At 47.6% G+C, this 27,223-nt stretch overlaps 11 non-coding genes across 11 annotated transcripts; all 11 read left to right on the forward strand.

The window, feature by feature from the left end:
• The first annotated feature begins 683 nt into the window (after window positions 1-683).
• Window positions 684-756, forward strand: trnar-ccu (transfer RNA arginine (anticodon CCU)). The gene has a single exon. It is a non-coding gene; the product is annotated as a tRNA-Arg (tRNA).
• Window positions 757-4,240: 3,484 nt separating this feature from the next.
• trnar-ccu (transfer RNA arginine (anticodon CCU)) lies at window positions 4,241-4,313 on the forward strand. Its single transcript has one exon. It is a non-coding gene; the product is annotated as a tRNA-Arg (tRNA).
• A 2,435-nt stretch (window positions 4,314-6,748) lies between these two features.
• Window positions 6,749-6,821, forward strand: trnar-ccu (transfer RNA arginine (anticodon CCU)). Its single transcript has one exon. It is a non-coding gene; the product is annotated as a tRNA-Arg (tRNA).
• A 2,776-nt stretch (window positions 6,822-9,597) lies between these two features.
• trnar-ccu (transfer RNA arginine (anticodon CCU)) lies at window positions 9,598-9,670 on the forward strand. Its single transcript has one exon. It is a non-coding gene; the product is annotated as a tRNA-Arg (tRNA).
• A 1,453-nt stretch (window positions 9,671-11,123) lies between these two features.
• trnar-ccu (transfer RNA arginine (anticodon CCU)) lies at window positions 11,124-11,196 on the forward strand. Its single transcript has one exon. It is a non-coding gene; the product is annotated as a tRNA-Arg (tRNA).
• A 7,916-nt stretch (window positions 11,197-19,112) lies between these two features.
• Window positions 19,113-19,185, forward strand: trnar-ccu (transfer RNA arginine (anticodon CCU)). Its single transcript has one exon. It is a non-coding gene; the product is annotated as a tRNA-Arg (tRNA).
• Window positions 19,186-20,520: 1,335 nt separating this feature from the next.
• trnar-ccu (transfer RNA arginine (anticodon CCU)) lies at window positions 20,521-20,593 on the forward strand. The gene has a single exon. It is a non-coding gene; the product is annotated as a tRNA-Arg (tRNA).
• Window positions 20,594-21,509: 916 nt separating this feature from the next.
• trnar-ccu (transfer RNA arginine (anticodon CCU)) lies at window positions 21,510-21,582 on the forward strand. The gene has a single exon. It is a non-coding gene; the product is annotated as a tRNA-Arg (tRNA).
• Window positions 21,583-23,470: 1,888 nt separating this feature from the next.
• trnar-ccu (transfer RNA arginine (anticodon CCU)) lies at window positions 23,471-23,543 on the forward strand. The gene has a single exon. It is a non-coding gene; the product is annotated as a tRNA-Arg (tRNA).
• Window positions 23,544-25,452: 1,909 nt separating this feature from the next.
• trnar-ccu (transfer RNA arginine (anticodon CCU)) lies at window positions 25,453-25,525 on the forward strand. The gene has a single exon. It is a non-coding gene; the product is annotated as a tRNA-Arg (tRNA).
• Window positions 25,526-25,531: 6 nt separating this feature from the next.
• Window positions 25,532-25,603, forward strand: trnam-cau (transfer RNA methionine (anticodon CAU)). Its single transcript has one exon. It is a non-coding gene; the product is annotated as a tRNA-Met (tRNA).
• Window positions 25,604-27,223: the final 1,620 nt, after the last annotated feature.

Below are 27,223 nucleotides of genomic sequence, written 5' to 3' on the forward strand. Positions count from 1 at the left end.
AGGATGGTTGAGAGAAGTGAGCTTCTCCATGGTTTCACATACTACTTGTTATGTCTTCTGAAAGCACCCATTATGCTTCCCGTGTTGTTGCTTTGTTGTGGAAGTCCCCGTATGTGGACGGAACTGATAAAAAAAAATCCTGTGCAGCCCCAGTGGCTTAATGAATAAGACACTGACCTCCTAAGACAGGGATTGTGGGTTCCAGTCCCATCTGGGGTGGTTTACAGCAGAGTGGCACAGCAGAAGCATGCTGGGCCCATAACCCAGAAGTCAATGGACCAAACCATCCTCTGCTAAAACAGTTTTCCTGCCAGCTGTGCAACTCTTTTTCTCTGCTTTCCTCACAGACCAGTGTCATTCTGTATGCAACAGCTGTGTACTCAAACAGAATTTCCGAATCAAAAGGCGTAGCCCAAACAAGACATCTTGGGACCTCCTGAGAAGGATCTTGAACGACAGTGTGATTTCCATCAACTACTACTTGATAAATTCAGGGTGGATGGCTTTGCCCAAAGCTGGGACATATTGTGTTGGAGTAGGATGGTTGAGAGAAGTGAGCTTCTCCATGGTTTCACATACTACTTGTTATGTCATTTGAGAGCACCCATTATGCATCCCATGATGTTGCTTTGTTGTGGAAGTCCACGTATGTGGACGAAACTGATAAAACAAGGTCCTGTGAAGCCCCAGTGGCCTAATGGATAAGGCACTGGCCTCCTAAGCCAGGGATTGTGGGTTCAAGTCCTATCTGGGGTGATTTACAGCAGAGTGGCGCAGCGGAAGCATGCTGGGCCCATAACCCAGAGGTCGATGGATCGAAACCATCCTCTGCTGAAACTGTTTTCCTGCCAGCTGTGCAATTGGTTTTCTCTGCTTTCCTCACAGACCAGTGTCATTATGTATGCAACATCTTTGTACTCAAACAGCAGTTTCTATTCAAAAGGCGTAGCCCAAACAAGGCAGCTTGGGACCTCCTGAGAAGGATCGTGAGCGACAGTGTGATTTCCGTCAACTACTTTTTGATAAATTCAGGGTGGATGGCTTTGCCCAAAGCTGGGACATACTGTATTGGAGTAGGATGGTTGAGAAAAGTGAGCTCCTCCATGGTTTCTGTTACTACCACACTGCCCTGAGAGGGCATTGTTATGACATTTGAAAGCAGGGATTGTGGGTTCCAGTCCCATATCAGAGGTCGATGGATCGAAACCATCCTCTGCTAATACAGCTTTCCTGCCACCTGTGCAATTGACTTTCTCTGCTTTCCTCACAGACCAGTGTCATTCTGTATGCAACAGCTGTGTACTCAAACAGAATTTACAAATCAAAAGGCATAGCCCAAACAAGACAATTTGGGACCTCCTGAGAAGGATCTTGAGCGACAGTGTGATTTCCGTCAAATACTACTTGATAAATTCAGGGTGGAGGGCTTTACCCACAGCTGGGACATACTGTATTGGAGTAGGATGGTTGAGAAAAGTGAGCTCCTCCATGGTTTCTGATACTACCACACTGCCCTGAGAGGGCATTGTTATGTCATTTGAAAGCAGGGATTGTGGGTTCAAGTCCCATCTGGGGTGGTTTACAGCAGAGTGGCGCAGCGGAAGCGTGCTGGGCCCATAACCCAGAGGTCAATGGATCGAAACCATCCTCTGCTAGAACAGCTTTCCTGCCAGCTGTGCAATTGGTTTTCTCTGCTAAATTCAGGCTAGATGGCTTTGCCCAAAGCTGGGACATATTGTGTTGGAGTAGGATGGTTGAGAGAAGTGAGCTTCTCCATGGTTTCACATACTACTTGTTATGTCTTCTGAAAGCACCCATTATGCTTCCCGTGTTGTTGCTTTGTTGTGGAAGTCCCCGTATGTGGACGGAACTGATAAAAAAAAATCCTGTGCAGCCCCAGTGGCTTAATGAATAAGGCACTGACCTCCTAAGACAGGGATTGTGGGTTCCAGTCCCATCTGGGGTGGTTTACAGCAGAGTGGCACAGCAGAAGCATGCTGGGCCCATAACCCAGAAGTCAATGGACCAAACCATCCTCTGCTAAAACAGTTTTCCTGCCAGCTGTGCAACTCTTTTTCTCTGCTTTCCTCACAGACCAGTGTCATTCTGTATGCAACAGCTGTGTACTCAAACAGAATTTCCGAATCAAAAGGCGTAGCCCAAACAAGACATCTTGGGACCTCCTGAGAAGGATCTTGAACGACAGTGTGATTTCCATCAACTACTACTTGATAAATTCAGGGTGGATGGCTTTGCCCAAAGCTGGGACATATTGTGTTGGAGTAGGATGGTTGAGAGAAGTGAGCTTCTCCATGGTTTCACATACTACTTGTTATGTCATTTGAGAGCACCCATTATGCATCCCATGATGTTGCTTTGTTGTGGAAGTCCACGTATGTGGACGAAACTGATAAAACAAGGTCCTGTGAAGCCCCAGTGGCCTACTGGATAAGGCACTGGCCTCCTAAGCCTGGGATTGTGGGTTCAAGTCCTATCTGGGGTGATTTACAGCAGAGTGGCGCAGCGGAAGCGTGCTGGGCCCATAACCCAGAGGTCGATGGATCGAAACCATCCTCTGCTGAAACTGTTTTCCTGCCAGCTGTGCAATTGGTTTTCTCTGCTTTCCTCACAGACCAGTGTCATTATGTATGCAACATCTTTGTACTCAAACAGCAGTTTCTATTCAAAAGGCGTAGCCCAAACAAGGCAGCTTGGGACCTCCTGAGAAGGATCGCGAGCGACAGTGTGATTTCCGTCAACTACTTTTTGATAAATTCAGGGTGGATGGCTTTGCCCAAAGCTGGGACATACTGTATTGGAGTAGGATGGTTGAGAAAAGTGAGCTCCTCCATGGTTTCTGTTACTACCACACTGCCCTGAGAGGGCATTGTTATGACATTTGAAAGCAGGGATTGTGGGTTCCAGTCCCATATCAGAGGTCGATGGATCGAAACCATCCTCTGCTAATACAGCTTTCCTGCCACCTGTGCAATTGACTTTCTCTGCTTTCCTCACAGACCAGTGTCATTCTGTATGCAACAGCTGTGTACTCAAACAGAATTTACAAATCAAAAGGCATAGCCCAAACAAGACAATTTGGGACCTCCTGAGAAGGATCTTGAGCGACAGTGTGATTTCCGTCAACTACTACTTGATAAATTCAGGGTGGAGGGCTTTACCCACAGCTGGGACATACTGTATTGGAGTAGGATGGTTGACCAAAGTGAGCTCCTCCATGGTTTCTGTTACTACCACCCTGCCCTGAGAGGGCATTGTTATGTCATTTGAAAGCAGGGATTGTGGGTTCCAGTCCCATATCAGGCTCTTTACAGCAGAGTGGCGCAGCGGAAGCAGGCTGGGCCCATAACCCAGAGGTCGATGGATCGAAACCATCCTCTGCTAACACAGCTTTCCTGCCACCTGTGCAATTGACTTTCTCTGCTTTCCTCACAGACCAGTGTCATTATGTATGCAACATCTTTGTACTCAAACAGCAGTTTCTATTCAAAAGGCGTAGCCCAAACAAGGCAGCTTGGGACCTCCTGAGAAGGATCTTGAGCGACAGTGTGATTTCCGTCAACTACTACTTGATAAATTCAGGGTGGAGGGCTTTACCCACAGCTGGGACATACTGTATTGGAGTAGGATAGTTGACCAAAGTGAGCTCCTCCATGGTTTCTGTTACTACCACACTGCCCTGAGAGGGCATTGTTATGTCATTTGAAAGCAGGGATTGTGGGTTCCAGTCCCATATCAGGCTCTTTACAGCAGAGTGGCGCAGCAGCAGCGTGCTGGGCCCATAACCCAGAGGTCGATGGATCAAAACCATCCTCTGCTAATACAGCTTTCCTGCCACCTGTGCAATTGACTTTCTCTGCTTTCCTCACAGACCAGTGTCATTCTGTATGCAACAGCTGTGTACTCAAACAGAATTTACAAATCAAAAGGCATAGCCCAAACAAGACAATTTGGGACCTCCTGAGAAGGATCTTGAGCAACAGTGTGATTTCCATCAACTACTACTTGATAAATTCAGGGTGGAGGGCTTTACCCACAGCTGGGACATACTGTATTGGAGTAGGATGGTTGACCAAAGTGAGCTGTGGTTTCTGTTACTACCACACTGGCCTGAGAGGGCATTGTTATGTCATTTGAAAGCACCCATTATGCTTCCCATGATGTTGCTTTGTTGTGGAAGTCCACGTATGTGGACGAAACTGATAAAACAAGATCCTGTGAAGCCCCAGTGGCCTAATGGATAAGGCACTGGCCTCCTAAGCCAGGGATTGTGGGTTCAAGTCCCATCTGGGGTGATTTACAGCAGAGTGGCGCAGCGGAAGCGTGCTGGGCCCATAACCCAGAGGTCGATGGATCAAAACCATCCTCTGCTAAAACCATTTTCCTGCCAGCTGTGCAATTGGTTTTCTCTGCTTTCCTCACAGACCAGTGTCATTATGTATGCAACATCTTTGTACTCAAACAGCAGTTTCTATTCAAAAGGCGTAGCCCAAACAAGGCAGCTTGGGACCTCCTGAGAAGGATCGCGAGCGACAGTGTGATTTCCGTCAACTACTTTTTGATAAATTCAGGGTGGATGGCTTTGCCCAAAGCTGGGACATACTGTATTGGAGTAGGATGGTTGAGAAAAGTGAGCTCCTCCATGGTTTCTGTTACTACCACACTGCCCTGAGAGGGCATTGTTATGTCATTTGAAAGCAGGGATTGTGGGTTCCAGTCCCATATCAGGTTCTTTACAGCAGAGTGGCGCAGCAGCAGCGTGCTGCGCCCATAACCCAGAGATCGATGGATCGAAACCATCCTCTGCTAATACAGCTTTCCTGCCACCTGTGCAATTGACTTTCTCTGCTTTCCTCACAGACCAGTGTCATTCTGTATGCAACAGCTGTGTACTCAAACAGAATTTACAAATCAAAAGGCATAGCCCAAACAAGACAATTTGGGACCTCCTGAGAAGGATCTTGAGTGACAGTGTGATTTCTGTCAACTACTACTTGATAAGTTCAGGGTGGAGGGCTTTACCCACAGCTGGGACATACTGTATTGGAGTAGGATGGTTGACCAAAGTGAGCTCCTCCATGGTTTCTGTTACTACCACACTGCCCTGAGAGGGCATTGTTATGTCATTTGAAAGCAGGGATTGTGGGTTCCAGTCCCATATCAGGTTCTTTACAGCAGAGTGGCGCAGCGGAAGCGTGCTGGGCCCATAACCCAGAGGTCAATGGATCAAAACCATCCTCTGCTAACACAGCTTTCCTGCCACCTGTGCAATTGACTTTCTCTGCTTTCCTCACAGACCAGTGTCATTATGTATGCAACAGCTGTGTACTCAAACAGAATTTACAAATCAAAAGGCATAGCCCAAACAAGACAATTTGGGACCTCCTGAGAAGGATCTTGAGTGACAGTGTGATTTCCGTCAACTACTACTTGATAAATTCAGGGTGGAGGGCTTTACCCACAGCTGGGACATACTGTATTGGAGTAGGATGGTTGACCAAAGTGAGCTGTGGTTTCTGTTACTACCACACTGGCCTGAGAGGGCATTGTTATGTCATTTGAGAGCACCCATTATGCTTCCCATGTTGTTGCTTTGTTGTGGAAGTCCCCGTATGTGGACGGAACTGATAAAAGAAAGTCCTGTGCAGCCCCAGTGGCTTAATGGATAAGGCACTGACCTCCTAAGACAGGGATTGTGGGTTCCAGTCCCCTCTAGGGTGGTTTACAGCAGAGTGGCACAGCAGAAGCATGCTGGCCCATAACCCAGAAGTCAATGGATCGAAACCATCCTCTGCTAAAACAGTTTTCCTGCCAGCTGTGCAACTCTTTTTCTCTGCTTTCCTCACAGACCAGTGTCATTCTGTATGCAACAGCTGTGTACTCAAACAGAATTTACAAATCAAAAGGCATAGCCCAAACAAGACAATTTGGGACCTCCTGAGAAGGATCTTGAGTGACAGTGTGATAAATTCAGGGTGGAGGGCTTTACCCACAGCTGGGACATACTGTATTGGAGTAGGATGGTTGACCAAAGTGAGCTGTGGTTTCTGTTACTACCACACTGGCCTGAGAGGGCATTGTTATGTCATTTGAGAGCACCCATTATGCTTCCCATGTTGTTGCTTTGTTGTGGAAGTCCCCGTATGTGGACGGAACTGATAAAACAAAGTCCTGTGCAGCCCCAGTGGCTTAATGGATAAGGCACTGACCTCCTAAGACAGGGATTGTGGGTTCCAGTCCCATCTAGGGTGGTTTACAGCAGAGTGGCGCAGCAGAAGCATGCTGGCCCATAACCCAGAAGTCAATGGATCAAAACCATCCTCTGCTAAAACAGTTTTCCTGCCAGCTGTGCAACTCTTTTTCTCTGCTTTCCTCACAGACCAGTGTCATTCTGTATGCAACAGCTGTGTACTCAAACAGAATTTACAAATCAAAAGGCATAGCCCAAACAAGACAAGTTGGGACCTCCTGAGAAGGATCTTGAGCGACAGTGTGATTTCCATCAACTACTACTTGATAAATTCAGGGTGGATGGCTTTGCCCACAGCTGGGACACACTGTATTGGAGTAGGATGGTTGACCAAAGTGAGCTGTGGTTTCTGTTACTACCACACTGGCCTGAGAGGGCATTGTTATGTCATTTGAAAGCACCCATTATGCTTCCCATGATGTTGCTTTGTTGTGGAAGTCCACGTATGTGGACGAAACTGATAAAAGAAGGTCCTGTGAAGCCCCAGTGGCCTAATGGATAAGGCACTGGCCTCCTAAGCCAGGGATTGTGGGTTCAAGTCCCATCTGGGGTGATTTACAGCAGAGTGGCACAGCAGAAGCATGCTGGGCCCATAACCCAGAGGTCGATGGATCAAAACCATCCTCTGCTAAAACCATTTTCCTGCCAGCTGTGCAATTGGTTTTCTCTGCTTTCCTCACAGACCAGTGTCATTATGTATGCAACATCTTTGTACTCAAACAGCAGTTTCTATTCAAAAGGCGTAGCCCAAACAAGGCAGCTTGGGACCTCCTGAGAAGGATCGCGAGCGACAGTGTGATTTCCGTCAACTACTTTTTGATAAATTCAGGGTGGATGGCTTTGCCCAAAGCTGGGACATACTGTATTGGAGTTGGATGGTTGAGAAAAGTGAGCTCCTCCATGGTTTCTGTTACTACCACACTGCCCTGAGAGGGCATTGTTATGTCATTTGAAAGCAGGGATTGTGGGTTCCAGTCCCATATCAGGTTCTTTACGGCAGAGTGGCGCAGTGGAAGCGTGCTGGGCCCATAACCCAGAGGTCAATGGATCGAAACCATCCTCTGCTAACACAGCTTTCCTGCCGCATATGCAATTGACTTTCTCTGCTTTCCTCACAAACCAGTGTCATTCTGTATGCAACAGCTGTGTACTCAAACAGAATTTACAAATCAAAAGACAAAGCCCAAACAAGGCAGCTTGGGACCTCCTGAGAAGGATCGCGAGCGACAGTGTGATTTCCGTCAACTACTACTTGATAAATTCAGGGTGGAGGGCTTTACCCACAGCTGGGACATACTGTATTGGAGTAGGATGGTTGACCAAAGTGAGCTCCTCCATGGTTTCTGTTACTACCACACTGCCCTGAGAGGGCATTGTTATGTCATTTGAAAGCAGGGATTGTGGGTTCCAGTCCCATATCAGGTTCTTTACAGCAGAGTGGCGCAGCAGAAGCATGCTGGCCCATAACCCAGAAGTCAATGGATCAAAACCATCCTCTGCTAAAACAGTTTTCCTGCCAGCTGTGCAACTCTTTTTCTCTGCTTTCCTCACAGACCAGTGTCATTCTGTATGCAACAGCTGTGTACTCAAACAGAATTTACAAATCAAAAGGCATAGCCCAAACAAGACAAGTTGGGACCTCCTGAGAAGGATCTTGAACGACAGTGTGATTTCCGTCAACTACTACTTGATAAATTCAGGGTGGATGGCTTTGCCCACAGCTGGGACACACTGTATTGGAGTAGGATGGTTGACCAAAGTGAGCTGTGGTTTCTGTTACTACCACACTGGCCTGAGAGGGCATTGTTATGTCATTTGAAAGCACCCATTATGCTTCCCATGATGTTGCTTTGTTGTGGAAGTCCACGTATGTGGACGAAACTGATAAAACAAGGTCCTGTGAAGCCCCAGTGGCCTACTGGATAAGGCACTGGCCTCCTAAGCCAGGGATTGTGGGTTCAAGTCCCATCTAGGGTGATTTACAGCAGAGTGGCGCAGCGGAAGCGTGCTGGGCCCATAATCCAGAGGTCGATGGATCGAAACCATCCTCTGCTAAAACCATTTTCCTGCCAGCTGTGCAATTGGTTTTCTCTGCTTTCCTCACAGACCAGTGTCATTATGTATGCAACATCTTTGTACTCAAACAGCAGTTTCTATTCAAAAGGCGTAGCCCAAACAAGGCAGCTTGGGACCTCCTGAGAAGGATCGCGAGCGACAGTGTGATTTCCGTCAACTACTTTTTGATAAATTCAGGGTAGATGGCTTTGCCCAAAGCTGGGACATACTGTATTGGAGTAGGATGGTTGAGAAAAGTGAGCTCCTCCATGGTTTCTGTTACTACCACACTGCCCTGAGAGGGCATTGTTATGTCATTTGAAAGCAGGGATTGTGGGTTCCAGTCCCATATCAGGTTCTTTACAGCAGAGTGGCACAGCGGAAGCGTGCTGGGCCCATAACCCAGAGGTCAATGGATCAAAACCATCCTCTGCTAACACAGCTTTCCTGCCACCTGTGCAATTGACTTTCTCTGCTTTCCTCACAGACCAGTGTCATTATGTATGCAACATCTTTGTACTCAAACAGCAGTTTCTATTCAAAAGGCGTAGCCCAAACAAGGCAGCTTGGGACCTCCTGAGAAGGATCGCGAGCGACAGTGTGATTTCCGTCAACTACTTTTTGATAAATTCAGGGTGGATGGCTTTGCCCAAAGCTGGGACATACTGTATTGGAGTTGGATGGTTGAGAAAAGTGAGCTCCTCCATGGTTTCTGTTACTACCACACTGCCCTGAGAGGGCATTGTTATGTCATTTGAAAGCAGGGATTGTGGGTTCCAGTCCCATATCAGGTTCTTTACGGCAGAGTGGCGCAGTGGAAGCGTGCTGGGCCCATAACCCAGAGGTCAATGGATCGAAACCATCCTCTGCTAACACAGCTTTCCTGCCGCATATGCAATTGACTTTCTCTGCTTTCCTCACAAACCAGTGTCATTCTGTATGCAACAGCTGTGTACTCAAACAGAATTTACAAATCAAAAGGCATAGCCCAAACAAGACAATTTGGGACCTCCTGAGAAGGATCTTGAGTGACAGTGTGATTTCCGTCAACTACTACTTGATAAATTCAGGGTGGAGGGCTTTACCCACAGCTGGGACATACTGTATTGGAGTAGGATGGTTGACCAAAGTGAGCTGTGGTTTCTGTTACTACCACACTGGCCTGAGAGGGCATTGTTATGTCATTTGAAAGCACCCATTATGCTTCCCATGATGTTGCTTTGTTGTGGAAGTCCACGTATGTGGACGAAACTGATAAAACAAAGTCCTGTGAAGCCCCAGTGGCCTAATGGATAAGGCACTGGCCTCCTAAGCCAGGGATTGTGGGTTCAAGTCCCATCTGGGGTGATTTTCAGCAGAGTGGCGCAGCGGAAGCGTGCTGGGCCCATAACCCAGAGGTCGATGGATCGAAACCATCCTCTGCTAAAACCCTTTTCCTGCCAGCTGTGCAATTGGTTTTCTCTGCTTTCCTCACAGACCAGTGTCATTATGTATGCAACATCTTTGTACTCAAACACCAGTTTCTATTCAAAAGGCGTAGCCCAAACAAGGCAGCTTGGGACCTCCTGAGAAGGATCTTGAACGACAGTGTGATTTCCGTCAACTACTACTTGATAAATTCAGGGTGGAGGGCTTTACCCACAGCTGGGACATACTGTATTGGAGTAGGATGGTTGACCAAAGTGAGCTCCTCCATGGTTTCTGTTACTACCACACTGCCCTGAGAGGGCATTGTTATGTCATTTGAAAGCAGGGATTGTGGGTTCCAGTCCCATATCAGGTTCTTTACAGCAGAGTGGCGCAGCGGAAGCGTGCTGGGCCCATAACCCAGAGGTCAATGGATCAAAACCATCCCCTGCTAACACAGCTTTCCTGCCACCTGTGCAATTGACTTTCTCTGCTTTCCTCACAGACCAGTGTCATTCTGTATGCAACAGCTGTGTACTCAAACAGAATTTACAAATCAAAAGGCATAGCCCAAACAAGACAATTTGGGACCTCCTGAGAAGGATCTTGAGCGACAGTGTGATAAATTCAGGGTGGAGGGCTTTACCCACAGCTGGGACATACTGTATTGGAGTAGGATGGTTGACCAAAGTGAGCTGTGGTTTCTGTTACTACCACACTGGCCTGAGAGGGCATTGTTATGTCATTTGAGAGCACCCATTATGCTTCCCATGTTGTTGCTTTGTTGTGGAAGTCCCCGTATGTGGACGGAACTGATAAAACAAAGTCCTGTGCAGCCCCAGTGGCTTAATGGATAAGGCACTGACCTCCTAAGACAGGGATTGTGGGTTCCAGTCCCATCTAGGGTGGTTTACAGCAGAGTGGCGCAGCAGAAGCATGCTAGGCCCATAACCCAGAGGTCGATGGATCGAAACCATCCTCTGCTAAAACCATTTTCCTGCCAGCTGTGCAATTGGTTTTCTCTGCTTTCCTCACAGACCAGTGTCATTCTGTATGCAACAGCTGTGTACTCAAACAGAATTTACAAATCAAAAGGCATAGCCCAAACAAGACAAGTTGGGACCTCCTGAGAAGGATCTTGAACGACAGTGTGATTTCCATCAACTACTACTTGATAAATTCAGGGTGGATGGCTTTGCCCACAGCTGGGACACACTGTATTGGAGTAGGATGGTTGACCAAAGTGAGCTCCTCCATGGTTTCTGTTACTACCACACTGCCCTGAGAGGGCATTGTTATGTCATTTGAAAGCACCCATTATGCTTCCCATGATGTTGCTTTGTTGTGGAAGTCCACGTATGTGGACGAAACTGATAAAACAAAGTCCTGTGAAGCCCCAGTGGCCTAATGGATAAGACACTGGCCTCCTAAGCCAGGGATTGTGGGTTCAAGTCCCATCTGGGGTGATTTACAGCAGAGTGGCGCAGCGGAAGCGTGCTGGGCCCATAACCCAGAGGTCGATGGATCGAAACCATCCTCTACTAAAACCATTTTCCTGCCAGCTGTGCAATTGGTTTTCTCTGCTTTCCTCACAGACCAGTGTCATTATGTATGCAACATCTTTGTACTCAAACACCAATTTCTATTCAAAAGGCGTAGCCCAAACAAGGCAGCTTGGGACCTCCTGAGAAGGATCGCGAACGACAGTGTGATTTCCGTCAACTACTACTTGATAAATTCAGGGTGGAGGGCTTTACCCACAGCTGGACATACTGTATTGGAGTAGGATGGTTGACCAAAGTGAGCTCCTCCATGGTTTCTGTTACTACCACACTGCCCTGAGAGGGCATTGTTATGTCATTTGAAAGCAGGGATTGTGGGTTCCAGTCCCATATCAGGTTCTTTACAGCAGAGTGGCGCAGCGGAAGCGTGCTGGGCCCATAACCCAGAGGTCAATGGATCAAAACCATCCTCTGCTAACACAGCTTTCCTGCCACCTGTGCAATTGACTTTCTCTGCTTTCCTCACAGACCAGTGTCATTCTGTATGCAACAGCTGTGTACTCAAACAGAATTTACAAATCAAAAGGCATAGCCCAAACAAGACAATTTGGGACCTCCTGAGAAGGATCTTGAGTGACAGTGTGATAAATTCAGGGTGGAGGGCTTTACCCACAGCTGGGACATACTGTATTGGAGTAGGATGGTTGACCAAAGTGAGCTCCTCCATGGTTTCTGTTACTACCACACTGCCCTGAGAGGGCATTGTTATGTCATTTGAAAGCAGGGATTGTGGGTTCCAGTCCCATATCAGGTTCTTTACAGCAGAGTGGCACAGCGGAAGCGTGCTGGGCCCATAACCCAGAGGTCAATGGATCAAAACCATCCTCTGCTAACACAGCTTTCCTGCCACCTGTGCAATTGACTTTCTCTGCTTTCCTCACAGACCAGTGTCATTCTGTATGCAACAGCTGTGTACTCAAACAGAATTTACAAATCAAAAGGCATAGCCCAAACAAGACAATTTGGGACCTCCTGAGAAGGATCTTGAGTGACAGTGTGATTTCCGTCAACTACTACTTGATAAATTCAGGGTGGATGGCTTTGCCCACAGCTGGGACACACTGTATTGGAGTAGGATGGTTGACCAAAGTGAGCTCCTCCATGGTTTCTGTTACTACCACACTGCCCTGAGAGGGCATTGTTATGTCATTTGAAAGCAGGGATTGTGGGTTCCAGTCCCATCTAGGGTGGTTTACAGCAGAGTGGCGCAGCAGAAGCATGCTGGGCCCATATCCCAGAGGTCGATGGATCGAAACCATCCTCTGCTAAAACCATTTTCCTGCCAGCTGTGCAATTGGTTTTCTCTGCTTTCCTCACAGACCAGTGTCATTCTGTATGCAACAGCTGTGTACTCAAACAGAATTTACAAATCAAAAGGCATAGCCCAAACAAGACAAGTTGGGACCTCCTGAGAAGGATCTTGAACGACAGTGTGATTTCCATCAACTACTACTTGATAAATTCAGGGTGGATGGCTTTGCCCACAGCTGGGACACACTGTATTGGAGTAGGATGGTTGACCAAAGTGAGCTCCTCCATGGTTTCTGTTACTACCACACTGCCCTGAGAGGGCATTGTTATGTCATTTGAAAGCACCCATTATGCTTCCCATGATGTTGCTTTGTTGTGGAAGTCCACGTATGTGGACGGAACTGATAAAATAAAGTCCTGTGCAGCCCCAGTGGCTTAATGGATAAGGCACTGACCTCCTAAGACAGGGATTGTGGGTTCCAGTCCCATCTAGGGTGGTTTACAGCAGAGTGGCGCAGCAGAAGCATGCTGGCCCATAACCCAGAAGTCAATGGATCAAAACCATCCTCTGCTAAAACAGTTTTCCTGCCAGCTGTGCAACTCTTTTTCTCTGCTTTCCTCACAGACCAGTGTCATTCTGTATGCAACAGCTGTGTACTCAAACAGAATTTACAAATCAAAAGGCATAGCCCAAACAATACAATTTGGGACCTCCTGAGAAGGATCTTGAGTGACAGTGTGATAAATTCAGGGTGGAGGGCTTTACCCACAGCTGGGACATACTGTATTGGAGTAGGATGGTTGACCAAAGTGAGCTGTGGTTTCAGTTACTACCACACTGGCCTGAGAGGGCATTGTTATGTCATTTGAGAGCACCCATTATGCTTCCCATGTTGTTGCTTTGTTGTGGAAGTCCCCGTATGTGGACGGAACTGATAAAACAAAGTCCTGTGCAGCCCCAGTGGCTTAATGGATAAGGCACTGACCTCCTAAGACAGGGATTGTGGGTTCCAGTCCCATCTAGGGTGGTTTACAGCAGAGTGGCGCAGCAGAAGCATGCTGGCCCATAACCCAGAAGTCAATGGATCAAAACCATCCTCTGCTAAAACAGTTTTCCTGCCAGCTGTGCAACTCTTTTTCTCTGCTTTCCTCACAGACCAGTGTCATTCTGTATGCAACAGCTGTGTACTCAAACAGAATTTACAAATCAAAAGGCATAGCCCAAACAAGACAATTTGGGACCTCCTGAGAAGGATCTTGAGCGACAGTGTGATTTCCATCAACTACTACTTGATAAATTCAGGGTGGATGGCTTTGCCCACAGCTGGGACACACTGTATTGGAGTAGGATGGTTGACCAAAGTGAGCTGTGGTTTCTGTTACTACCACACTGGCCTGAGAGGGCATTGTTATGTCATTTGAGAGCACCCATTATGCTTCCCATGTTGTTGCTTTGTTGTGGAAGTCCCCGTATGTGGACGGAACTGATAAAACAAAGTCCTGTGCAGCCCCAGTGGCTGAATGGATAAGGCACTGACCTCCTAAGACAGGGATTGTGGGTTCCAGTCCCATCTAGGGTGGTTTACAGCAGAGTGGCGCAGCAGAAGCATGCTGGGCCCATAACCCAGAGGTCAATGGATCAAAACCATCCTCTGCTAAAACAGTTTTCCTGCCAGCTGTGCAATTGGTTTTCTCTGCTTTCCTCACAGACCAGTGTCATTCTGTATGCAACAGCTGTGTACTCAAACAGAATTTACAAATCAAAAGGCATAGCCCAAACAAAACAATTTGGGACCTCCTGAGAAGGATCTTGAGTGACAGTGTGATTTCCGTCAACTACTACTTGATAAATTCAGGGTGGAGGGCTTTACCCACAGCTGGGACATACTGTATTGGAGTAGGATGGTTGACCAAAGTGAGCTGTGGTTTCTGTTACTAGCACACTGGCCTGAGAGGGCATTGTTATGTCATTTGAAAGCACCCATTATGCTTCCCATGATGTTGCTTTGTTGTGGAAGTCCACGTATGTGGACGAAACTGATAAAACAAGGTCCTGTGAAGCCCCAGTGGCCTACTGGATAAGGCACTGGCCTCCTAAGCCAGGGATTGTGGGTTCAAGTCCCATCTAGGGTGATTTACAGCAGAGTGGCGCAGCGGAAGCGTGCTGGGCCCATAATCCAGAGGTCGATGGATCAAAACCATCCTCTGCTAAAACCATTTTCCTGCCAGCTGTGCAATTGGTTTTCTCTGCTTTCCTCACAGACCAGTGTCATTATGTATGCAACATCTTTGTACTCAAACAGCAGTTTCTATTCAAAAGGCGTAGCCCAAACAAGGCAGCTTGGGACCTCCTGAGAAGGATCGCGAGCGACAGTGTGATTTCCGTCAACTACTTTTTGATAAATTCAGGGTAGATGGCTTTGCCCAAAGCTGGGACATACTGTATTGGAGTAGGATGGTTGAGAAAAGTGAGCTCCTCCATGGTTTCTGTTACTACCACACTGCCCTGAGAGGGCATTGTTATGTCATTTGAAAGCAGGGATTGTGGGTTCCAGTCCCATATCAGGTTCTTTACAGCAGAGTGGCGCAGTGGAAGCGTGCTGGGCCCATAACCCAGAGGTCAATGGATCGAAACCATCCTCTGCTAACACAGCTTTCCTGCCACATGTGCAATTGGTTTTCTCTGCTTTCCTCACAGACCAGTGTCATTCTGTATGCAACATCTTTGTACTCAAACACCAGTTTCTATTCAAAAGGCGTAGCCCAAACAAGGCAGCTTGGGACCTCCTGAGAAGGATCGCGAGCGACAGTGTGATTTCCGTCAACTACTACTTGATAAATTCAGGGTGGAGGGCTTTACCCACAGCTGGGACATACTGTATTGGAGTAGGATGGTTGACCAAAGTGAGCTCCTCCATGGTTTCTGTTACTACCACACTGCCCTGAGAGGGCATTGTTATGTCATTTGAAAGCAGGGATTGTGGGTTCCAGTCCCATATCAGGTTCTTTACAGCAGAGTGGCGCAGCGGAAGCGTGCTGGGCCCATAACTCAGAGGTCAATGGATCAAAACCATCCTCTGCTAACACAGCTTTCCTGCCACCTGTGCAATTGACTTTCTCTGCTTTCCTCACAGACCAGTGTCATTCTGTATGCAACAGCTGTGTACTCAAACAGAATTTACAAATCAAAAGGCATAGCCCAAACAAGACAATTTGGGACCTCCTGAGAAGGATCTTGAGTGACAGTGTGATTTCCGTCAACTACTACTTGATAAATTCAGGGTGGAGGGCTTTACCCACAGCTGGGACATACTGTATTGGAGTAGGATGGTTGACCAAAGTGAGCTGTGGTTTCTGTTACTACCACACTGGCCTGAGAGGGCATTGTTATGTCATTTGAGAGCACCCATTATGCTTCCCATGTTGTTGCTTTGTTGTGGAAGTCCCCGTATGTGGACGGAACTGATAAAACAAAGTCCTGTGCAACCCCAGTGGCTTAATGGATAAGGCACTGACCTCCTAAGACAGGGATTGTGGGTTCCAGTCCCATCTAGGGTGGTTTACAGCAGAGTGGCGCAGCAGAAGCATGCTGGGCCCATAACCCAGAGGTCGATTGATCGAAACCATCCTCTGCTAAAACAGTTTTCCTGCCAGCTGTGCAATTGGTTTTCTCTGCTTTCCTCACAGACCAGTGTCATTCTGTATGCAACAGCTGTGTACTCAAACAGAATTTACAAATCAAAAGGCATAGCCCAAACAAGACAAGTTGGGACCTCCTGAGAAGGATCTTGAACGACAGTGTGATTTCCATCAACTACTACTTGATAAATTCAGGGTGGATGGCTATGCCCACAGCTGGGACACACTGTATTGGAGTAGGATGGTTGACCAAAGTGAGCTGTGGTTTCTGTTACTACCACACTGGCCTGAGAGGGCATTGTTATGTCATTTGAAAGCACCCATTATGCTTCCCATGTTGTTGCTTTGTTGTGGAAGTCCCCGTATGTGGACGGAACTGATAAAACAAAGTCCTGTGCAGCCCCAGTGGCTGAATGGATAAGGCACTGACCTCCTAAGACAGGGATTGTGGGTTCCAGTCCCATCTAGGGTGGTTTACAGCAGAGTGGCGCAGCAGAAGCATGCTGGGCCCATAACCCAGAGGTCAATGGATCAAAACCATCCTCTGCTAAAACAGTTTTCCTGCCAGCTGTGCAATTGGTTTTCTCTGCTTTCCTCACAGACCAGTGTCATTCTGTATGCAACAGCTGTGTACTCAAACAGAATTTACAAATCAAAAGGCATAGCCCAAACAAAACAATTTGGGACCTCCTGAGAAGGATCTTGAGTGACAGTGTGATTTCCGTCAACTACTACTTGATAAATTCAGGGTGGAGGGCTTTACCCACAGCTGGGACATACTGTATTGGAGTAGGATGGTTGACCAAAGTGAGCTGTGGTTTCTGTTACTAGCACACTGGCCTGAGAGGGCATTGTTATGTCATTTGAAAGCACCCATTATGCTTCCCATGATGTTGCTTTGTTGTGGAAGTCCACGTATGTGGACGAAACTGATAAAACAAGGTCCTGTGAAGCCCCAGTGGCCTACTGGATAAGGCACTGGCCTCCTAAGCCAGGGATTGTGGGTTCAAGTCCCATCTAGGGTGATTTACAGCAGAGTGGCGCAGCGGAAGCGTGCTGGGCCCATAATCCAGAGGTCGATGGATCGAAACCATCCTCTGCTAAAACCATTTTCCTGCCAGCTGTGCAATTGGTTTTCTCTGCTTTCCTCACAGACCAGTGTCATTATGTATGCAACATCTTTGTACTCAAACAGCAGTTTCTATTCAAAAGGCGTAGCCCAAACAAGGCAGCTTGGGACCTCCTGAGAAGGATCGCGAGCGACAGTGTGATTTCCGTCAACTACTTTTTGATAAATTCAGGGTAGATGGCTTTGCCCAAAGCTGGGACATACTGTATTGGAGTAGGATGGTTGAGAAAAGTGAGCTCCTCCATGGTTTCTGTTACTACCACACTGCCCTGAGAGGGCATTGTTATGTCATTTGAAAGCAGGGATTGTGGGTTCCAGTCCCATATCAGGTTCTTTACAGCAGAGTGGCGCAGTGGAAGCGTGCTGGGCCCATAACCCAGAGGTCAATGGATCGAAACCATCCTCTGCTAACACAGCTTTCCTGCCACATGTGCAATTGGTTTTCTCTGCTTTCCTCACAGACCAGTGTCATTATGTATGCAACATCTTTGTACTCAAACACCAGTTTCTATTCAAAAGGCGTAGCCCAAACAAGGCAGCTTGGGACCTCCTGAGAAGGATCGCGAGCGACAGTGTGATTTCCGTCAACTACTACTTGATAAATTCAGGGTGGAGGGCTTTACCCACAGCTGGGACATACTGTATTGGAGTAGGATGGTTGACCAAAGTGAGCTCCTCCATGGTTTCTGTTACTACCACACTGCCCTGAGAGGGCATTGTTATGTCATTTGAAAGCAGGGATTGTGGGTTCCAGTCCCATATCAGGTTCTTTACAGCAGAGTGGCGCAGCGGAAGCGTGCTGGGCCCATAACTCAGAGGTCAATGGATCAAAACCATCCTCTGCTAACACAGCTTTCCTGCCACCTGTGCAATTGACTTTCTCTGCTTTCCTCACAGACCAGTGTCATTCTGTATGCAACAGCTGTGTACTCAAACAGAATTTACAAATCAAAAGGCATAGCCCAAACAAGACAATTTGGGACCTCCTGAGAAGGATCTTGAGTGACAGTGTGATTTCCGTCAACTACTACTTGATAAATTCAGGGTGGAGGGCTTTACCCACAGCTGGGACATACTGTATTGGAGTAGGATGGTTGACCAAAGTGAGCTGTGGTTTCTGTTACTACCACACTGGCCTGAGAGGGCATTGTTATGTCATTTGAGAGCACCCATTATGCTTCCCATGTTGTTGCTTTGTTGTGGAAGTCCCCGTATGTGGACGGAACTGATAAAACAAAGTCCTGTGCAACCCCAGTGGCTGAATGGATAAGGCACTGACCTCCTAAGACAGGGATTGTGGGTTCCAGTCCCATCTAGGGTGGTTTACAGCAGAGTGGCGCAGCAGAAGCATGCTGGGCCCATAACCCAGAGGTCGATTGATCGAAACCATCCTCTGCTAAAACAGTTTTCCTGCCAGCTGTGCAATTGGTTTTCTCTGCTTTCCTCACAGACCAGTGTCATTCTGTATGCAACAGCTGTGTACTCAAACAGAATTTACAAATCAAAAGGCATAGCCCAAACAAGACAAGTTGGGACCTCCTGAGAAGGATCTTGAACGACAGTGTGATTTCCATCAACTACTACTTGATAAATTCAGGGTGGATGGCTATGCCCACAGCTGGGACACACTGTATTGGAGTAGGATGGTTGACCAAAGTGAGCTGTGGTTTCTGTTACTACCACACTGGCCTGAGAGGGCATTGTTATGTCATTTGAAAGCACCCATTATGCTTCCCATGATGTTGCTTTGTTGTGGAAGTCCACGTATGTGGACGAAACTGATAAAACAAAGTCCTGTGAAGCCCCAGTGGCCTAATGGATAAGACACTGGCCTCCTAAGCCAGGGATTGTGGGTTCAAGTCCCATCTGGGGTGATTTACAGCAGAGTGGCGCAGCGGAAGCGTGCTGGGCCCATAACCCAGAGGTCGATGGATCGAAACCATCCTCTACTAAAACCATTTTCCTGCCAGCTGTGCAATTGGTTTTCTCTGCTTTCCTCACAGACCAGTGTCATTATGTATGCAACATCTTTGTACTCAAACACCAATTTCTATTCAAAAGGCGTAGCCCAAACAAGGCAGCTTGGGACCTCCTGAGAAGGATCGCGAACGACAGTGTGATTTCCGTCAACTACTACTTGATAAATTCAGGGTGGAGGGCTTTACCCACAGCTGGACATACTGTATTGGAGTAGGATGGTTGACCAAAGTGAGCTCCTCCATGGTTTCTGTTACTACCACACTGCCCTGAGAGGGCATTGTTATGTCATTTGAAAGCAGGGATTGTGGGTTCCAGTCCCATATCAGGTTCTTTACAGCAGAGTGGCGCAGCGGAAGCGTGCTGGGCCCATAACCCAGAGGTCAATGGATCAAAACCATCCTCTGCTAACACAGCTTTCCTGCCACCTGTGCAATTGACTTTCTCTGCTTTCCTCACAGACCAGTGTCATTCTGTATGCAACAGCTGTGTACTCAAACAGAATTTACAAATCAAAAGGCATAGCCCAAACAAGACAATTTGGGACCTCCTGAGAAGGATCTTGAGTGACAGTGTGATAAATTCAGGGTGGAGGGCTTTACCCACAGCTGGGACATACTGTATTGGAGTAGGATGGTTGACCAAAGTGAGCTCCTCCATGGTTTCTGTTACTACCACACTGCCCTGAGAGGGCATTGTTATGTCATTTGAAAGCAGGGATTGTGGGTTCCAGTCCCATATCAGGTTCTTTACAGCAGAGTGGCACAGCGGAAGCGTGCTGGGCCCATAACCCAGAGGTCAATGGATCAAAACCATCCTCTGCTAACACAGCTTTCCTGCCACCTGTGCAATTGACTTTCTCTGCTTTCCTCACAGACCAGTGTCATTCTGTATGCAACAGCTGTGTACTCAAACAGAATTTACAAATCAAAAGGCATAGCCCAAACAAGACAATTTGGGACCTCCTGAGAAGGATCTTGAGTGACAGTGTGATTTCCGTCAACTACTACTTGATAAATTCAGGGTGGATGGCTTTGCCCACAGCTGGGACACACTGTATTGGAGTAGGATGGTTGACCAAAGTGAGCTCCTCCATGGTTTCTGTTACTACCACACTGCCCTGAGAGGGCATTGTTATGTCATTTGAAAGCACCCATTATGCTTCCCATGATGTTGCTTTGTTGTGGAAGTCCACGTATGTGGACGAAACTGATAAAACAAGGTCCTGTGAAGCCCCAGTGGCCTAATGGATAAGGCACTGGCCTCCTAAGCCAGGGATTGTGGGTTCAAGTCCCATCTGGGGTGATTTACAGCAGAGTGGCACAGCGGAAGCGTGCTGGGCCCATAACCCAGAGGTCGATGGATCGAAACCATCCTCTGCTAAAACCCTTTTCCTGCCAGCTGTGCAATTGGTTTTCTCTGCTTTCCTCACAGACCAGTGTCATTATGTATGCAACATCTTTGTACTCAAACACCAGTTTCTATTCAAAAGGCGTAGCCCAAACAAGGCAGCTTGGGACCTCCTGAGAAGGATCGCGAGCGACAGTGTGATTTCCGTCAACTACTACTTGATAAATTCAGGGTGGAGGGCTTTGCCCACAGCTGGGACATACTGTATTGGAGTAGGATGGTTGACCAAAGTGAGCTCCTCCATGGTTTCTGTTACTACCACACTGCCCTGAGAGGGCATTGTTATGTCATTTGAAAGCAGGGATTGTGGGTTCCAGTCCCATCTAGGGTGGTTTACAGCAGAGTGGCGCAGCAGAAGCATGCTGGGCCCATAACCCAGAGGTCGATTGATCGAAACCATCCTCTGCTAAAACAGTTTTCCTGCCAGCTGTGCAATTGGTTTTCTCTGCTTTCCTCACAGACCAGTGTCATTCTGTATGCAACAGCTGTGTACTCAAACAGAATTTACAAATCAAAAGGCATAGCCCAAACAAGACAAGTTGGGACCTCCTGAGAAGGATCTTGAACGACAGTGTGATTTCCATCAACTACTACTTGATAAATTCAGGGTGGATGGCTATGCCCACAGCTGGGACACACTGTATTGGAGTAGGATGGTTGACCAAAGTGAGCTGTGGTTTCTGTTACTACCACACTGCCCTGAGAGGGCATTGTTATGTCATTTGAAAGCACCCATTATGCTTCCCATGATGTTGCTTTGTTGTGGAAGTCCACGTATGTGGACGAAACTGATAAAACAAAGTCCTGTGAAGCCCCAGTGGCCTAATGGATAAGACACTGGCCTCCTAAGCCAGGGATTGTGGGTTCAAGTCCCATCTGGGGTGATTTACAGCAGAGTGGCGCAGCGGAAGCGTGCTGGGCCCATAACCCAGAGGTCGATGGATCGAAACCATCCTCTACTAAAACCATTTTCCTGCCAGCTGTGCAATTGGTTTTCTCTGCTTTCCTCACAGACCAGTGTCATTATGTATGCAACATCTTTGTACTCAAACACCAATTTCTATTCAAAAGGCGTAGCCCAAACAAGGCAGCTTGGGACCTCCTGAGAAGGATCGCGAACGACAGTGTGATTTCCGTCAACTACTACTTGATAAATTCAGGGTGGAGGGCTTTACCCACAGCTGGACATACTGTATTGGAGTAGGATGGTTGACCAAAGTGAGCTCCTCCATGGTTTCTGTTACTACCACACTGCCCTGAGAGGGCATTGTTATGTCATTTGAAAGCAGGGATTGTGGGTTCCAGTCCCATATCAGGTTCTTTACAGCAGAGTGGCGCAGCGGAAGCGTGCTGGGCCCATAACCCAGAGGTCAATGGATCAAAACCATCCTCTGCTAACACAGCTTTCCTGCCACCTGTGCAATTGACTTTCTCTGCTTTCCTCACAGACCAGTGTCATTCTGTATGCAACAGCTGTGTACTCAAACAGAATTTACAAATCAAAAGGCATAGCCCAAACAAGACAATTTGGGACCTCCTGAGAAGGATCTTGAGTGACAGTGTGATAAATTCAGGGTGGAGGGCTTTACCCACAGCTGGGACATACTGTATTGGAGTAGGATGGTTGACCAAAGTGAGCTCCTCCATGGTTTCTGTTACTACCACACTGCCCTGAGAGGGCATTGTTATGTCATTTGAAAGCAGGGATTGTGGGTTCCAGTCCCATATCAGGTTCTTTACAGCAGAGTGGCACAGCGGAAGCGTGCTGGGCCCATAACCCAGAGGTCAATGGATCAAAACCATCCTCTGCTAACACAGCTTTCCTGCCACCTGTGCAATTGACTTTCTCTGCTTTCCTCACAGGGCAGTGTCATTCTGTATGCAACAGCTGTGTACTCAAACAGAATTTACAAATCAAAAGGCATAGCCCAAACAAGACAATTTGGGACCTCCTGAGAAGGATCTTGAGTGACAGTGTGATTTCCGTCAACTACTACTTGATAAATTCAGGGTGGAGGGCTTTACCCACAGCTGGGACATACTGTATTGGAGTAGGATGGTTGACCAAAGTGAGCTGTGGTTTCTGTTACTACCACACTGGCCTGAGAGGGCATTGTTATGTCATTTGAGAGCACCCATTATGCTTCCCATGTTGTTGCTTTGTTGTGGAAGTCCCCGTATGTGGACGGAACTGATAAAACAAAGTCCTGTGCAGCCCCAGTGGCTTAATGGATAAGGCACTGATCTCCTAAGACAGGGATTGTGGGTTCCAGTCCCATCTAGGGTGGTTTACAGCAGAGTGGCGCAGCAGAAGCATGCTGGGCCCATAACCCAGAGGTCGATGGATCGAAACCATCCTCTGCTAAAACCATTTTCCTGCCAGCTGTGCAATTGGTTTTCTCTGCTTTCCTCACAGACCAGTGTCATTCTGTATGCAACAGCTGTGTACTCAAACAGAATTTACAAATCAAAAGGCATAGCCCAAACAAGACAAGTTGGGACCTCCTGAGAAGGATCTTGAACGACAGTGTGATTTCCATCAACTACTACTTGATAAATTCAGGGTGGATGGCTTTGCCCACAGCTGGGACACACTGTATTGGAGTAGGATGGTTGACCAAAGTGAGCTCCTCCATGGTTTCTGTTACTACCACACTGCCGTGAGAGGGCATTGTTATGTCATTTGAAAGCACCCATTATGCTTCCCATGATGTTGCTTTGTTGTGGAAGTCCACGTATGTGGACGAAACTGATAAAACAAGGTCCTGTGAAGCCCCAGTGGCCTAATGGATAAGGCACTGGCCTCCTAAGCCAGGGATTGTGGGTTCAAGTCCCATCTAGGGTGATTTACAGCAGAGTGGCGCAGCGGAAGCATGCTGGGCCCATAATCCAGAGGTCGATGGATCAAAACCATCCTCTGCTAAAACCATTTTCCTGCCAGCTGTGCAATTGGTTTTCTCTGCTTTCCTCACAGACCAGTGCCATTATGTATGCAACATCTTTGTACTCAAACACCAGTTTCTATTCAAAAGGCGTAGCCCAAACAAGGCAGCTTGGGACCTCCTGAGAAGGATCGCGAGCGACAGTGTGATTTCCGTCAACTACTTTTTGATAAAATCAGGGTAGATGGCTTTGCCCAAAGCTGGGACATACTGTATTGGAGTAGGATGGTTGAGAAAAGTGAGCTCCTCCATGGTTTCTGTTACTACCACACTGCCCTGAGAGGGCATTGTTATGTCATTTGAAAGCAGCGATTGTGGGTTCCAGTCCCATATCAGGTTCTTTACGGCAGAGTGGCGCAGTGGAAGCGTGCTGGGCCCATAACCCAGAGGTCAATGGATCGAAACCATCCTCTGCTAACACAGCTTTCCTGCCACCTGTGCAATTGACTTTCTCTGCTTTCCTCACAGACCAGTGTCATTCTGTATGCAACAGCTGTGTACTCAAACAGAATTTACAAATCAAAAGGCATAGCCCAAACAAGGCAGCTTGGGACCTCCTGAGAAGGATCACGAGCGACAGTGTGATTTCTGTCAACTACTACTTGATAAATTCAGGGTGGAGGGCTTTACCCACAGCTGGGACATACTGTATTGGAGTAGGATGGTTGACCAAAGTGAGCTCCTCCATGGTTTCTGTTACTACCACACTGCCCTGAGAGGGCATTGTTATGTCATTTGAAAGCAGGGATTGTGGGTTCCAGTCCCATATCAGGTTTTTTACAGCAGAGTGGCGCAGCGGAAGCGTGCTGGGCCCATAACCCAGAGGTCAATGGATCAAAACCATCCTCTGCTAACACAGCTTTCCTGCCACCTGTGCAATTGACTTTCTCTGCTTTCCTCACAGACCAGTGTCATTCTGTATGCAACAGCTGTGTACTCAAACAGAATTTACAAATCAAAAGGCATAGCCCAAACAAGACAATTTGGGACCTCCTGAGAAGGATCTTGAGTGACAGTGTGATTTCCGTCAACTACTACTTGATAAATTCAGGGTGGAGGGCTTTACCCACAGCTGGGACATACTGTATTGGAGTAGGATGGTTGACCAAAGTGAGCTGTGGTTTCTGTTACTACCACACTGGCCTGAGAGGGCATTGTTATGTCATTTGAGAGCACCCATTATGCTTCCCATGTTGTTGCTTTGTTGTGGAAGTCCCCGTATGTGGACGGAACTGATAAAACAAAGTCCTGTGCAGCCCCAGTGGCTTAATGGATAAGGCACTGACCTCCTAAGACAGGGATTGTGGGTTCCAGTCCCATCTAGGGTGGTTTACAGCAGAGTGGCGCAGCAGAAGCATGCTGGCCCATAACCCAGAGGTCGATGGATCGAAACCATCCTCTGCTAAAACCATTTTCCTGCCAGCTGTGCAATTGGTTTTCTCTGCTTTCCTCACAGACCAGTGTCATTCTGTATGCAACAGCTGTGTACTCAAACAGAATTTACAAATCAAAAGGCATAGCCCAAACAAGACAAGTTGGGACCTCCTGAGAAGGATCTTGAACGACAGTGTGATTTCCATCAACTACTACTTGATAAATTCAGGGTGGATGGCTTTGCCCACAGCTGGGACACACTGTATTGGAGTAGGATGGTTGACCAAAGTGAGCTCCTCCATGGTTTCTGTTACTACCACACTGCCCTGAGAGGGCATTGTTATGTCATTTGAAAGCACCCATTATGCTTCCCATGATGTTGCTTTGTTGTGGAAGTCCACGTATGTGGACGAAACTGATAAAACAAGGTCCTGTGAAGCCCCAGTGGCCTAATGGATAAGGCACTGGCCTCCTAAGCCAGGGATTGTGGGTTCAAGTCCCATCTGGGGTGATTTACAGCAGAGTGGCGCAGCGGAAGCGTGCTGGGCCCATAACCCAGAGGTCGATGGATCGAAACCATCCTCTGCTAAAACCCTTTTCCTGCCAGCTGTGCAATTGGTTTTCTCTGCTTTCCTCACAGACCAGTGTCATTATGTATGCAACATCTTTGTACTCAAACACCAGTTTCTATTCAAAAGGCGTAGCCCAAACAAGGCAGCTTGGGACCTCCTGAGAAGGATCGCGAGCGACAGTGTGATTTCCGTCAACTACTACTTGATAAATTCAGGGTGGAGGGCTTTACCCACAGCTGGGACATACTGTATTGGAGTAGGATGGTTGACCAAAGTGAGCTCCTCCATGGTTTCTGTTACTACCACACTGCCCTGAGAGGGCATTGTTATGTCATTTGAAAGCAGGGATTGTGGGTTCCAGTCCCATATCAGGTTCTTTACAGCAGAGTGGCGCAGCGGAAGCGTGCTGGGCCCATAACCCAGAGGTCAATGGATCAAAACCATCCTCTGCTAACACAGCTTTCCTGCCACCTGTGCAATTGACTTTCTCTGCTTTCCTCACAGACCAGTGTCATTCTGTATGCAACAGCTGTGTACTCAAACAGAATTTACAAATCAAAAGGCATAGCCCAAACAATACAATTTGGGACCTCCTGAGAAGGATCTTGAGTGACAGTGTGATAAATTCAGGGTGGAGGGCTTTACCCACAGCTGGGACATACTGTATTGGAGTAGGATGGTTGACCAAAGTGAGCTGTGGTTTCAGTTACTACCACACTGGCCTGAGAGGGCATTGTTATGTCATTTGAGAGCACCCATTATGCTTCCCATGTTGTTGCTTTGTTGTGGAAGTCCCCGTATGTGGACGGAACTGATAAAACAAAGTCCTGTGCAGCCCCAGTGGCTTAATGGATAAGGCACTGACCTCCTAAGACAGGGATTGTGGGTTCCAGTCCCATCTAGGGTGGTTTACAGCAGAGTGGCGCAGCAGAAGCATGCTGGCCCATAACCCAGAAGTCAATGGATCAAAACCATCCTCTGCTAAAACAGTTTTCCTGCCAGCTGTGCAACTCTTTTTCTCTGCTTTCCTCACAGACCAGTGTCATTCTGTATGCAACAGCTGTGTACTCAAACAGAATTTACAAATCAAAAGGCATAGCCCAAACAAGACAATTTGGGACCTCCTGAGAAGGATCTTGAGCGACAGTGTGATTTCCATCAACTACTACTTGATAAATTCAGGGTGGATGGCTTTGCCCACAGCTGGGACACACTGTATTGGAGTAGGATGGTTGACCAAAGTGAGCTGTGGTTTCTGTTACTACCACACTGGCCTGAGAGGGCATTGTTATGTCATTTGAGAGCACCCATTATGCTTCCCATGTTGTTGCTTTGTTGTGGAAGTCCCCGTATGTGGACGGAACTGATAAAACAAAGTCCTGTGCAGCCCCAGTGGCTGAATGGATAAGGCACTGACCTCCTAAGACAGGGATTGTGGGTTCCAGTCCCATCTAGGGTGGTTTACAGCAGAGTGGCACAGCAGAAGCATGCTGGGCCCATAACCCAGAGGTCAATGGATCAAAACCATCCTCTGCTAAAACAGTTTTCCTGCCAGCTGTGCAATTGGTTTTCTCTGCTTTCCTCACAGACCAGTGTCATTCTGTATGCAACAGCTGTGTACTCAAACAGAATTTACA

Source organism: Labrus bergylta, chromosome 12, assembly GCF_963930695.1.
Source record: "Labrus bergylta chromosome 12, fLabBer1.1, whole genome shotgun sequence".
Lineage (NCBI taxonomy): Eukaryota > Metazoa > Chordata > Actinopteri > Labriformes > Labridae > Labrus > Labrus bergylta.